This window comes from Dipodomys merriami, unplaced genomic scaffold, assembly GCF_024711535.1.
Source record: "Dipodomys merriami isolate MVZ:Mamm:240054 unplaced genomic scaffold, mDipMer1.0.p SCAF_3, whole genome shotgun sequence".
In the NCBI taxonomy this organism is placed as follows: domain Eukaryota; kingdom Metazoa; phylum Chordata; class Mammalia; order Rodentia; family Heteromyidae; genus Dipodomys; species Dipodomys merriami.
The window spans coordinates 81027008-81042372 of NW_027204492.1; the positions used below are offsets into that span (position 1 = coordinate 81027008).

Consider the following 15365-nt stretch of genomic DNA (forward strand, 5'->3'; position numbering starts at 1 on the left):
TCACCTGTACGTTGGCCATTAGTCATCCCCTCCTCAACTGAGTAAGGCTAATGCAGCTCACTTACAAATTACTCTTTCGACCTCCACCCCACTGCAGACACCAGACAACAGAGTGGAGTCAGAAAAAGAACCTTCAGCTTTACCCTCCTAATTAGCTAACATTACACCTGTGAGCCACCAGTGTCTTGAATTTATTATTGCTCAAGTCATTGGAGAGAAGTTTATTCACAGAGCAGTTAGATCCTACAATTCAGGGCCCCACATCCTGCTGTGTATTCCTGCTGAACAAATTGTGTAGGGTCAAGATAGCCAGGCAATTTCCACACTGAATACCCTGCCTCCGCATGCCCATGCAAGATTCCAGCATATGTGTGTGTCGAACACAAGTAAGCCACTCTAAGGGTCATTTAAGGCTTCTGATATCATCTTAAAAGTTTCTCCCTCATATTTCTCCTTTCCCAAATTCCACCCAATTCCACAGCAACCAGACTACAGTGGCCACAAACGTGATCCTTCCACTATCCACCTCCCAAGTATCTACTACGGTCTTGAACCACTGACATCTTGTTTTCACTCCTTACTAAAGAGGGAAGAAGTTAATGCATCCAGCTGTGGGAAGCATCCTTCCCAATGCCTGCTTTGACTTCTGCTGACCTCATTCCTTAGCATCAAGATTGACAGGCACTTTCCTCATTGCTTGTCCTGACCCCAGGCGGGTGCTCAGGGAAGAGTCCGCAGTCTGTCCTGTGGCCAACACCAGTGCTTATGTCTGGGGACTGTCAGGGCCCAAGGCTTCTCTTTCCCCTTACTCCTTGGTCTCCCGCCCACCGCGGCCAGCTTACTCCGCAGTGGCCTCCAAACGCGACCCTTCCACTGGGACCAGGACGCCCGTCTTTATCCCTGCTCACAGGAGAAGTTGCTTCACAGGCAGTGGGACCCTGGCCGCACCCCTGCGCTGACCAGGAGCTGAACACAGCCCCGCACCCAGGTGGCCAAGCATTTTGCTCAACACGCTCCCGCCCCACCCCCACGCTCAAGATCCTCCATCCTGTGGCCATCAGAGGCGCCCCGCACCCCGGGATTTCATGAGCACCTCCTAGACACCCCAAAGACTCTTGTCTCCCTCTACTCCTTCATCCCGCACCACCCACCCCACCTCACCACCCCATGGCGCCAAAACCAGATCCTTCCGCCCAAAGCCACCAAGTAGCTGCTGTTGCCTCCATCTTGCAAGAGTGCTCAGGGCAGCCGGCAGAAGTTGACCCACAGAGCCGTGCCCCCTCCCCACCCACCCGGTCCCCGGTGTCCTGACCAGCTCCCAGCACGTCCACGTGACTCAGGGAGGCCCTCCGACCTCACCCTCCTGCCCGCCCCTCTCGTTCTGCCCACCCCCCACGGCCACCTCCCTTTGTCCAGACCGCGCCACCATGACAAAGGCCCATGCGGCAGTGCCACCTGTCAGGGACAGGACGGCGACCTGGAGCGAGACTCGTCCACCTACAAGGCCACGGGCCACATGCCACACCCACCGGAGCCCTTTGACCTGCTCCCCACGCCCCAACACACACACACACACATACTGTCAGTCCCATTTGCTTAACATGAAGTCAGCACTGCTCTGAGGCCTTACCTGAACTCTTACAGCAAAGTTAAGGAGAAAACAGAACGAATGCACACACCAACTGCCCGTGCACAGCTGCAAACACAAAGGCGCATTCAAGTGCATGGGTCATAAGGACACCGCACTGGGTGCGTTGGGCATAGCCATAATGAAGCATAAGACCTAGAAATGACCACGCCAACCAAAGCAAGAACGTATGGACAGTAAAGCTCTTTCCCTGTCTGCATGCAGAATCGACACTTGTACGTATCTTAATATTGAAAATGGACCTCCACAGCATTGTTCTTCGTTCCTGTCCAACCTTTCACACATTTGCAGGACATTCAGAAAACAAACCCTTTATACATCCCTGGACAGGGATGTATCTCAAAACACTCACTGTCACGAAAAGGTTTTTTAAATATTACATTTGGAAACATACTCCAATCTATTATTTCCATCCTTCCTTCTGGCTTTCCTGTCACCCTGAATAGAATTTTTCACACTCCACAGGAATATAGATATTCACTTCTGTTAGCTTTCACATTTCTTTGACTCCGTTACTGGATATTAAAATCTGTTACCTACTGGGCAGAGTAGAGCAGTGTGGATGCAGTATGCTCGCTGCAGCCCCACATCCTCATTCTGTTCTCTGACAGTGCACAGGGAATTGCTTGCTGTTGGGATCTGCCTTTAAGATGTCTAACCTTTACTGCAATCTTTCGAAGCCAACTGCTTTGGCCTGTTTGTAGTTAAATCTTCAAGTAATGCTTGTACTCCTGAGACAGAGCAGAAGAGAAGGGGAAACCTCTTCCTGGGAAACATGAGCAGAGATTAGGCACTTTTTCAGTATAATATTATTAAGTTTTTGTAAAGGCTACTAGAGTTGATGCTCTGTTGAATTATACTTAAGTCTGTATTGTTAATACCATTTCCATGCTTTCTGTGAATGAATAAACTATCAAGACAGGCATTTCCCTTATGGCATGTATTTCCCTTATAGACATGTATGGAAAAGTCTTTTACTCTGGCTTTTAAAATTAATGGATTATTTTATATTGTCTGCTGTGTGGGAGGATCATACTGCTCCATCTCATTGGAGAATACAATTCCATGATTTAGATATAAAATCATTTAATGAGTTCTGTTAGGTAGAACACATAGGAACATATGTGGAATACACATGTGACACTATACAAGTCTATTGTGGTTGATCAGAATCTTCGCTTCAGCAAACTGAGGGCCATATTTATGGAATGTTGTAAACCTAAGGAAACATTCATGACAACAACTAAATATAAATTGGTGACAATACACAATTCTCCATAGTCAAAAACCTCTCATTTTATGAGAGGTTTTATATATATACACATGTATATATAACAAAGGGGACAGTTTGTGCAAGTCACCAGAATCCATGGATGGAGGGGCCAAAGGAGAAGTGGATAGTGTGGTAAATTGTGGACATTCTGTATTTGTTTGTCCTCAAGCAAGATCCTCAGGTATATGAGCCTTGCTAAAAAGTTGACAATTTATTCAACATTTATGCTCTAGGCATTCTACAACAATGGATAGACAAGACTCAACTCTATGACCTAAGAGGATGCTGGCTCCACACAGGATAAGGACTGGTGCTCTAAGGAGGGGCAGGGCAAATTCATCTGCTCTCAAGGGTAAGCAGATATACATGATGCAAAGGGGATTTAGCAGAATTTCATGTCAAGATTTGTAAGGGAATCAGAAAAAATAAAGTAATAAACGATGATGGAAAGCAGAGGACCTGAAGTACAGAGCATAGGGAACCATGGGGAAGGGGATTTAAAATAGAAGCAGATACTTAGAATAAACAGAGGGCTATAATGAACAGTGAACAGAGGTTACAAATGTTCAAGGTTGAAAACCACCTACACACAGGAGTTTGACCCAGGAAAAATAGCCTTCTCTGATCCTTTTCCTAACTCCTCATAAAAAATTTAAAAAAAAAAAAAAAACAGGGAAAATCTGTATCCCTATTTAAGCATTTTTTCCTTATTTGCAATATCTTTCCTTATTTGCAAGCGGAAAAGGTCAGATAATGTGATGTTAGGAAAATGAACCCTTAAATGTGTATTTTAATGTTTTCGTTTCTTTCATGCATGTGTTTCTAACGCATTTATAAGATTATTTCTTTGTTGCTTTGTATGTCCCTCCCCCACAGTGTAACCCCCGCTTTCACTATATTTGATGTCAGTATAACATGTGGAGGAGATGGGGACAAACAAGTCGTTTAAGGATTCAGGTGGACCTGTTGCAACAATGAGAAGTACAAAATGTCATGTCAAAACCAGCTTTACAATGTCGGTGTGTGGGGGGGAGGGGGGTATAATTGGGTGGGGCGAGGGGGGTAAAATTGGGTGGGGGGAGGGGGGAGGCGGGGAAGGGAAGTGAAGGGTAAACAAAGGAGGAGGCTGCAATGCTTGGTAAGAAATGTATGCATTATCCTGCCCATGTAATTGTAGCCCCTCTGTACAGTATGTTCTCAAATAAAATAAAATACAATTAAAAAAAAAAACAGGGAAAATCTGTATCCCTATTTAAGCATTTTTTCCTTCCCCTCCCGAAATTAGAAGTGTATATACAAGATGCAGTGCACTGGAATCATACAGTGAAAACAGGGGTTATACCATGGGGAAAGAACATACAAAAGAAACAAAAAGAGCTGGGAAGGTGGCTCAGTGGTAGAGTGCTTGCCTTACATGAATGAGACCCTAGGTTCCATTCCTCAGCACAAAATACGCAGAAAAAGCCAGAAGTGGCACTGTGGCCCAAGTGGTAGAGTGCTAGCCTTGAGCTGAAGAGCTGAGGGACAGCGTCCAGGTCCAGAGTTCAGCACACATGACCGACAATGAAAAAGAAAAAAGAAACAAAAAATTATATAGTACACTATAAATATGTTAAAAACAATAGCAAGAAAGAAAATAACCACTTGTGTCCCTCTCTTGGGGTTCATTTTTCTTAAGATCATCTTATATGGTCATATGTAATGAACTTTACAACTTGTGGGGGGAGGGAAGGAGGAGTAGGGGACGTGGAGAAGGAAGGAATGGTAGGGAAAAGACAAAGGAGGAGGTAACAATGCTCTATAGGAAATGTACTCATTACCTTACTCATGTAATTGTAACCCATCTGTACACTATTTTTACAATTAAAAAAAGTATTTTAAAAAACAGGGAAAACTCTGGCTCATGCCTATAATCCTAATTCTAGTTACTCAGTAGTCTGAGATCTGAGGATCTGAGTTTCTAAGCCAGGCTGAACAGGAAAGACCATAAGACTTGTATTTCTATTTATTCACCAAAAAGCCTGAAGTGGACCTCTGGCTTTGATGGTAGAGCTCTATCCTTGGGTCCCATCTCCTTTCATTAACAAAACAATACCTATGTAACCAAAGGTTGAAAACAAGAGAAGACTTTAAAGTATGATAAAACTTTCAAATGTAGGAACATTTATGAGGCTAAACTATGCCATGTAACACTGCTATACTGGATGCACAAAAGTCTAATAAAATAATAGATGCTAGTGACCTTTTCCTGGTACTTATTTGGTTGGGCTTTGACTTAATCTTTTTAAAGAATTTTACTATTTGCTCTCTCTATAGAGTCTATTATAGTTCAATTGATTCATTTGAAAAATGGGAGAGTGGATCCAAAGGGAGAGGTTGGAAGAATGAAGGAGGAAGAGGGGAGATTGCTTGCAATATTTCATTGTATATACCACAGAACTAAGAAATATAAGGAAGAGGTGGGGCTAAGGGGAGTGGCAATCACAAAGTAGTGACACAGATCAAGATGCACTATACACATACTTTGCTAAATGGCAAAAAGTTCAATACCTAATCAAAAATTAAGAGAAGTAAGAGAAGGGGTGTGTTTGAGAATACTGAAAGGGATGACATTGACCAAGAGGCACTGTATTTATAAACTACTTCTGCGAATGGCAACAGCCCTGTACAACTACTTAAAGATAATAAAAATATTCAAAAAAGTAATGTGGGAGGGTTATGGGGAAACAGAGTAAACAAATGAAGAAGGGAAATGTGGGGGAAATGCAATAAAAATCTGATGTATATCCTACAAAATAAACAACTCTTCTGCATATCCTCCTTTCTCTTAAGTGTAGGAGGATCTCGTCTTATATGATTTATCATGTCCCAGTATCTGTGTGTGTCTGTATGTATTACTCATTCAGTGTGTTCACTTGTAGATTTGTAGGAATATTCTAATTACCACAAATAAGGGAAACCACGCAACCTATGTTTTGTTGACTGTTCTTCAAGTACTTCCGTTTCCATACAAAGGGTACATTATCATTCTTTCTGAAAATGAGTATAGTATCATTGTGTAAACTTGACACATTTTTCATGTATTTGGCTACTGAGGTGAATCTAAGTTGATTCCAAATCTTAACTGTGGTAAATAATGCTGGAATGACCATGGATGTGCTGGGAGCTTTAGAATGGCCTTGTTTGTGGTCTATTGGATAAATGCCCAGGAATGGTATTGTTGGATCATAGGGAAGTTCTATGTTCAGTCTCTGGAGGAATCTCCATACTGCTTTCATTCACTGTTTACATTCCCACCAACATTGTAGTAGTCTTGCCTTTTAGCTACCTTCCCACTAGTATCAGCTATTGTTCGTTTTCTTGATAAATGGTATGCTAAGTGGGGTGAAGGGGAATCTCAGTGTTGTTTTGAACTTCTTTTATGGCCAGAGATATACACATAGTGGAGAATTACACATAGTGGTGAATTCCTAGTGAGAGCAAAAACACCAGGGAAAACCATAATGGGGATCCAAATAGGGAAAGATGGAGTAAAGCAATCCCTCTTTGCAGACAAAGAACTATATGGATTCCTCATTCAAGCTACTTGAGTTGATCCAAAACTGGCAAAGTTTCAGGGTACAAAATCAACTCACATAAAGCAGTAGCTTTCCTTTATGCCAACAGTGAGAAGACTGAGACTGAAATCAGGAAAGCAACTCCAACTGTATTTGCCTAAAATGCCTAGGAATTAACTTAATCTATGATGTCAAGGACCTTCCTTGTGAAAATTGTGAAATTCAGAAAAGAAGAAATTGAAGCAGATTTAAGGAAATAGAAAAACTTCTTATGCTCACGGATGGAAAGTATTGGTAGTGCAAAAATGTCAATACTGCCCAGAGCAATATGCAAATTCAACACAATGCCCATCAAAATCCCAACAATGTTCTTCAATGAAATAGAGAAAGCAATCCCAAATTTCATATGGAATAATAAAAGATGCAGAGGAGCAAGAACAATCCTTAGCAGGAAGAACAATTATGGAGGAAAATCAACATCAAATTTCAAGCTTTATTACAAAGCTATAGTAATAAAAACTGCTTGGTGGTGGCACAAGAATAGGCATGTGGACCAATGGAATAGAACAGAAGACCCAGAAATGAGCCCACAGACCTAGAGCCACCTAATATTTCCCAAGGAAGGGAAAAACACATTTTGGAGGAAACACAGCCTCTTCAACAAATGGTGTTGAGAAAATTGGCTATCAATATGCAGAAAACTGAAGCTAGATGCTCATATATCACCCTGCACCTGAATCAATTCCAAATGGATCAAGGACCTCAATATAAGACCAGATACATTGAAAATATTACAAGAAGAGGTGGGGAAAATATTAGGGCTCCTAGGCATGGGTTGAAACTTCCTAAATATAGATCCAGAAACACAACAAAGCAAAGAAAGACTAGATAAATGGGATTACAGGTTCTGCATGGCAAAGGGCATAGTGAACAAGATAAACAGCCCACAGAATGGGAGAAGATTCTTACTGGAAAAGTACCAGAGAAGGATCTCCTATCTAAAATATACTTAGAGCTCAAAAACTTAACCCCCCAAAAACAAATCCTCAAAGAAACAACCACCCAATTAATATCTGGGCTAAAGACTTACGGAGAGACTGCTCAGAAGAAGTAAGAATGGCCAATAGACACATGAAGAAATGCTCGACTTCTTTGGCCATAAAAGAAATGCAAAGCAAAACAACACTGAGATTCCACCTCATCCCAGTTAGAATGGCCATTATCAAGAAAATTAACAATAACAGGTGCTTGTGGGGAGGTGTCCAAAAGGCCACTGTTGGTGAGAATGAAAATTTGTTCAAGAGCTCAGAAAGCAGTATGGAGATTCCTCAAATGACTAAACATAGAGCTTCCCTATGACACATCAATCCCACTGCTGGGCACTCTTCCAATAGACCACAAACAAGGCCACTCTCAAGCTACCAGCACAGCCATGGTTGTTGCAGCATTGTTTACTGTCGCCCGGATGTGCCATCAACACAGTTTCCCATCAATGGACAAAGACATCAAGAACATGTGGTACATTTACACACTGGAATTCTACTCCTTAGTCAGAAAGCATGATACTGCACCCTTCATAAGAAAATGGAAAGACTTGGAAAAAATTGTATTAAGCAAAGAGAGCCAGACCCAAAAGAAACATAGTTTGCATGACTTCTCTGATTTGTTGTAGCTTGAATGTGCCTATAAATCAAAAAGTGAACAACCTGGTTGGTAAAAGACAAAATATATACTTGGACACAAAACATATGGGATGCTAGACATTCACACAGTGAGGTCAAAGGAGTAGAATCTTAGAAGAGGATAGTAAAAGCTCAATTGCCATTTCTATATGATCATATAAAATGATGTTTATTAAAAATGACAACCTAGAAATACATATGAGGTTGTATGTTATTTTGCTTTACTTTTTTTCTCTTTGTAGCTGCTTTTGTTTTCTGTACCTTTTGCCTTTTATGCAATTTTACCTGTTTGGAGGAGCACAGGACAAAGGGTGGCAAGGTACAGCAGTGTACTCACTGTACACTATGTTGAAAATGAAGTATAGAACTTGTGTGGGGAGTCAGGAAGGAAAAACTGGGAGGAAATGAGGGAAGTGGTGATGCTATTCTAAAAGAAATGCCCTCACCACCTGATATATGTAAATGTAACCAATCTGTACACCAACTTTTCAATGACAATAAAATAAAAAAGAATGACCTGGCTGCTAGCAGCATCTACTTCAAGTCCTTGATCCTGCAAGACATTCTCATCAGCCTAGACTCAAATATGGTTAGCTCTATGGTGTTCCAGCAAACCCTGGATTTAATTTATGCAGGCAAGCTGTTGCCTAGTGACCAGCCCAACTTCAGTCCTCTCCTTACTGCCATCAGCTCCCTCTAACTGCATGAATTTTCAGCCCTGGGCTCACAAACTCCAGAGAGCAGGAAAGACCTTTTGCCATGGACAGGTAGGGCTGCTGGGATGGGGCATCCACCTCCCAGCAAAAGACTGTCCATAGCCTCTGTAATCCAGGCTCAGTAGCTGTGGTTGTTGGATGCACCAATTTTTCTAGGAACTGCCTTAGCCCAGTGGTAGAGATGCTGAGCTTTTTATGGGTAGCTGTGCCCAGGCGAGCATGTTCTGCCTGGGGCCTGGGGCTCTGTTCAGGCAGTGGGGACGAGGACTCGGGTAGCTGTGGCACTAGGACTAATGGGAGTAGCAGGGGTTGTGAACAGTAGCTGGACCTAGACCAGTCCACAAAGAGCCCACGCTTGACCCTGATGACCCAGCACAGCTGGTTAAAAGCTTGCACGACTCAGCCCTGACAGTCTTCATCCCGCCTGTTCCCAACAGTACGACTTAGGCTGAGTTGGGTGGCAACCCGATGAGCTCATGGATATGGAAAATACTGAAGAAAACTACCTGAGCCTCCAACAGCCTCGTCAGAGCCTCTCGGAAGAAGGAATGGAGCCAGAAGGAGGCTGTTTCTACCTATACCCATTTGGGAAGAGAAATGGGGCCCAAGGGCCCCAGCCTAGGTGAAGAGAGTGAAAGGTTGGGGACACTGATCCCAATGGCATTCTGACCAATGATGTTGGTGTTGGTGGAGCCAGTGGGCATCATAGAAATCCCCCATACCTCTGAAAGAAGGAGGAGAATAGCAAGGAGAGGTGCCAGGACAGTGGGCAGAGCTGGAATGAGAGTGGCGGTGGCCACACTAGCAAGAGAACTATGAGACGGTGTCATATGGAGATATCCTGTATGTGTGCTTGCCCTGTGCCAAGGGCTTTCCTGCCTGTGAGCAGCTCAGTGCTCATATGGAGATGCACACAGAGGAGGAGCTGTTCATCAAGGAGGAGGGGGCACATGAAAAGGGCAGCAGGGCTGCTGAGGAGGAGGCTGAGGATCTTGATGCCTCACACAGCCTATGCAGCAGACACCCAGCCATTTACATTCTCAGTCTGTGAGAAGACTACAAGGACCTGGCCACCCTGAGGCAGCAGCAGAAGACACTCTGGCTCATGAGGCACTTCCTCTGCAATATCAACAACAAGATGTTCACCCAGCATGACCCTATGACACACCCTATGGAGAGCCACCTGGGCCTGAAGCCTTTTGCCTGTGATGACCCAGCAGCACTGCTCCAGATGCCCCCCACCCACACCTTTAATCAACTGTCTGTACCTAGGGAAGCCAAGAGGAGGAAAGCCTTCAGGCCCAACCTGATGTGTGATGCTGGTGGGGACCATTCTGCCTCATGTCCCACTACTTGCTGTAGCCCTGAGGGGGGCTGCCAAGGATAATTGTGAATGGATTTGCTGAGAGCTGCTCCCTTTCCTTCAGGATGGATTAGGGAAGGGGTAGAAGGGAACCTCTTCATGCTAGTGAAGCACTGTTCTTCCTGAGATTATGGGTGGTGCCTGGAACAGGCCCCTGCCTGGAAGGAAACATGACTATGTGCATGTGTCTGTATGAGTCCCTGGAGCAGATGCTTGGGGGCAGCTCCTTTAGCCAGGGTGGCATGGCTCTCTGGCACAGGGATAGTCAAGGTGACCCCACCACTTAACTCTGGGCTTGTGTTGCTGTTACACCTATGGTTATGTTCTTCCTCCATATATTTTGTAAATTGGAAACTCTTTTTAAACCCAAACAAGCAATCCTTAATTTTCCTCTTACCCCTTTGGGGCTGAGCCCGGGTCTGCAGACTGAATGTAACTGGAGCAAGTGCCCCTACCTGAGAGGTGATGTTGTGGGCCCATCAGTGAGCTTATCTCTCCAGGCCCCAGAAGCCCTCCCTTGCCCAAAGGCTTCCCTGGTCCTGAGCCCTGCCTGGGCTGCCTCAGGAAAACACATGTCTCCTATACTTTTCAAGAAATATTCTTTGTCTAGAGGTGCTTGTTTTTGTTTTTGCCTTTTGTTTTTCAGTTGAGAACTCTCTGCCCAGCCTGCCACCCCACCCCCACCCCCATTCCATCTAACATTTATGGAAGTCTTGGAACTGCAAGGGTTAGGGGTGGAGGGAGGCTGGACTTGCTGCCAAGGGCTTCAGTATTTGTGTTTCTCATTTCTGTATGTGTGCATGAGGGTGGTGGCACTGTGTCTGCACAGATGCTTCACGTTCTTTCCTCACTGAACAAGGTGGAGAGACTTTTGATCATTGCTAGCTCTTGAAGTCATGAGAACAGTACAGTACTGTGGTGACTGGAAGCTGAGGGTGAACTGATTGCTTTTTTTATTTGTAGGAAAAAGCAGGGCTCAGGTCAGTCACAGAAGCCATCTTGAGTCCTGGAGGTCTGGACCCCAAGCTATCAACTGCTACTCACTATGCATGCTTAGTGTCAGGCAGTGTGACCCACAAGGACAGACCAGCTCACAGCATCTCCTGCCAAGAACAGGATAAGTTGGAAGTGAGACCTCTTCCCCTCCCACCACTCCACCCCTACCCACTCCACCTCCTGTCCAAATTTGGACCTGGAGAGACCCAAAACCCCTATGGGCACATCTAGTGTGGGCAAGAGCCAATCACGGGACTAGGAAAGAGAACAGAACCTTTGAACCCTCCTGGCCACTCTAGTGAGGGTTGATCATGCCCATGAGCTCAACCTAGGCTCCTTCCAATGAGTTCCCCCATACCATAGGTTTCTCAGATATTTGTGTGGGGCCTAGCCACAAACTCGGCCAGACCAAGGTTGCATGCTTCCTTCCATTGCCCTTGGCCAGCTGAGCCACAGGACTGGGCTATCAATCTTTTGTCTTCATTTTGCTTCATATATTTTTCTTGTTTACTTTTGATTTTAAGTTCAGACCAAAAAAAATTCCAGAATAATCCCCAATCCCAACCATTCAGAGACCATCCAAGTGAAAACAGCCAAGCTTAGGGACTTAGGTGGTGAGTGATGTTTTCTGGGAATGAGGGAGTGAGGTCACAGGTTTCTTGGTGGAGCCTCCATGTGGCCCCCCTATCCCTGAGCTGGCTCTCTTTCCTGTGAGATAGGAGATGGAGGTCTGGACCCTTGGTCTCATTTCCAACAAGTCTCGCTCAGCACCTGAGGAAACACCTGGGCTACTCCCTAACCCTATTAGCACTTAAAGCCTCATGTAGCACATGGGAATTGTGCATGCGCCCAGTGGCACACGTAGCCTCTAATACCATAGGCGGCTGCATCTATGAGGTGACTCCTCTACACAACTTCAGGGACTTGGAGCAGAGCTTCATCATTCAGTATCTGTGTGACAGAGCAATGTACCCACCTAGTACTCTATCAAGGTTTTTATGTATGTTAATGAGAAAGCACCATGTAGGTTTCTGATTTTTTTTTGCCTGTCATGGGCCTAGAACTTGGAGCCTGAACACTGTCCTTGAGCTCTTCTGCTCAAGGCTAGTACTATACCTCTTGAGCTACAGCAGTATTTCTAGTATCCTGGGTATTAACTAGACTCTTCTAGTCTCAAGGACTTTCCAGCCTGGGCTGGCTTTGAACCATATCCTCAGATCTCAGGCTCTTGAGTAGCTAGGATTACAGGTATGAGCAACCAGTGCCTAGCAAGTTCCCTATTTGAGATGATAAGGGAGGATAAGTTGGGATTAATACAACACTTGGCTTTGTTTTCATTTCCTTGGATTCCATGTCAGTATTTGTTCAAAGTGTGTGTGTGTGTGTGTGTGTGTGTATGTGTGTGTGTATGTGTGTGTGTGTGTGAATGATAAGAGCCTCACAAGGAAATTAAGCCATGGGAGGTAAATGCAGCTTACAGATTTCTGCTTCCATCTCTTAATTCCTAAGTGTTTCAGAGAAACAGAAAGCAGAAAATGGCAAATGTAACTAAGGAATGATGACTCTTTAGAGGGGGGAAATAAGCTCAACTCAAATTCACAAAACCTATTTTTTAAACCAAAATATATTTTGAATGAGTATGGAACCTCAGTTAGCTCAGATACAAAATGACAGTAATATACTTTTCTCATTGTTTACAAAAACTTTTACAGTTTCAGATCTCAGCAGCTCTAAAGCCAGTCCCAGATAAGCCTTATCTTCCAATACAGGTCCTGGGCCAGCTCTAGAACAGCTCATGGGCAGACATAGGGCTGAGAAGAGGTGGGAAGCCTCCCTGGACTCACCACCGACCTCATCATCAATCCCAAGGATTCTCCAAGTCCAGATGGCACCTAACATCTTGGGCCTGTGCTAGCCAGGCCTCAGGCCTGCTGGCTTTACCTTAAATTGTTGCAACACCTGCTGCATATTAGTGGCTGTGAGTTCTGGTCACAGGACCTGAGTCTGGACGTGGGCCTCAAGGGAAAGGTGAGCTCCTTCTGATGCTCTGCCCCTGCACCTTGTGGTGGGGGTGGACTGAGGTGAGAGTCTAACTAAAGCCAAATGCAGGGACTTTTGCATAGCTCAGTTGACTCGGTCCGTTAACCTCCTACATCTCTATCTAGTGAAGGGCTGAAAGGACTCTCAACAGTGTTGTTCTTATATCAATGTGTTTGTGCAGTGATGAATATATTCATTTCTCAGTCTTGGGACAAGGAGATAATCGGCAAAATGGGCAATGCCGCTGCCTGCTCCCTCAGGACCCAGACACGGCAAGGCCTCCTCCAAGATTTGAGGGAAAAGAGGGAAAAAAAGAAAAAAGATGAACCTTTAAGAAAATGAAACTCTCAAGCAATTTGCAGCATAGTCATACACCTCAACCTGTGAATCCAACACCCGAAATCCAAACTATCCCCAACTCATGTAGCCAGGAGGGAGTTCTAGTCCATTACCACTTGGGGGCACTGGACCACCTGTCCACTGTCCCCATGCTGAAGTTTTCACTGGTCTTTAGACACCTTTGTAGGAGTGTAACCAGGCTAGCCTGTTAGAAGGCATTGCCCTACTATAGCTATCTTGGGTGGGGGAAGGCCTGTGCATCCCAGAGGGCAGGGCTTAGGAGAGCAAGTGCTGTCTCCCACCTCCAGGCCTGAGTAAGAAAAGCTCAAGCCAAGCTGAGAGGAGCAGATGGAGTGCTTAGCAGAGTCCCTTCTGAAGGGACCAAGTCTTCCAATTGGCCAGTCACAATGGGGACCATATAAAGTGAACCTGTAGATGCTGTGAATAAGGGAATGGCAAAAGACTTTACCAGTTTTAGTTGATGTTCCAAATGGGATTGGTGGGAATTGAGGCTGCCTTCCTAGGATGCCCCCAGCTTCAGTTGAGCCACTTTAATTTTCTACAGAAACCCCTTCCCTACATCCCTTCACCATTAATTGCTGTCACTTATTGAACTCAAAAATGCTCCATAACCGGGGCTGGGAAAGTAGCTCGGTGGTAGAGTCCTTGCCTTGCACACACGAGGCCCTGTGTTTGATTCCTCAGTACCACATAAGCAGAAAAAGCCAGAAGTGGTGCTTTGCCTGAAGTGGTAGAGCACTAGCCTGCTGAAGAGCTGAGGGACAGAGCCCAGAGTTCAGGCCCCACGACTGACAAAAAAATAAAATAAAAGGGTTCCATAACAGTCCTCAGTTGGGGCAGGGAGGGGCCCAGGGTACCCATCTACTTGGCAGGACACGTTAGGGCCAGGTGCTGTGTGGAGCCACCCTTACCCGCCCTTCAGTTGCTTGCCCCAGCTACTTCAGGAGCCCTAGGTTGGGCTCTGGCTCATTTTCATATACCTCAAGGGGAATGAGATGGAAAGTAGATATAGCTCTTTTAGGGAATTGGTATTGTAAAACCCATTATGTCCTACTTTATAACCTTCACAAAGAGGAGCAGAAGCACTAGGGTCACACTCCTTTACTGGCTGAACCCTTTGTACTCAGCACATTGAGTTCACATCCCTCAAGGGTTAGGATAAATTCAGGTCAGAATTGCAGGTATGCAGTCCTCTAGTGTCACAGAAAACTGGTTGACCAACGGCTAATTTCCATTCAGAAATGTGCAGTATTAATGTATAGTGGTGAGAAAATATTAATCGTTTCATGAAAACCATGATGGAAAACATTATAAAAATTTGATGCAGAAAACAGTAAATTTTTATTATAAGTAAGTTCCCAGTGACATGGCTGGCAGAGTTCTCTGTTGTACTTGTATTCAATTACTTCTTTGATTTCCCTTTACCTGTAAGGAAACAGCAGTTGGGATGTCAATGAATAGAACATCCTTGAGAAAATGTTCAAGATATAGAAAACACATGGACATTGTTTGTTTCCCAAGGGACTGAACCAGAACCCTAAGTGGACCGTTAGGCTAATGTATAGTGAACACCTGGGGAGAATGTGAAGGTGGACTCTGAAAAACCTTCAAGGTACTTTGGAACACAACACTCTGGTAAGATATATAAGGAAACGTAAGACATTCTTCTACCTCAAAAATGTTTCAATGCACTGATTTGAGCAGAATTTTTAGTACAGAGGTAAAACAGA

The 15365-nt window shown here is 44.6% G+C and overlaps 1 pseudogene; it reads left to right on the forward strand.

The window, feature by feature from the left end:
* The first annotated feature begins 8596 nt into the window (after positions 1-8596).
* LOC138839873 (hypermethylated in cancer 2 protein-like) lies at positions 8597-10263 on the forward strand (annotated as a pseudogene).
* The last annotated feature ends 5102 nt before the right edge of the window (positions 10264-15365 follow it).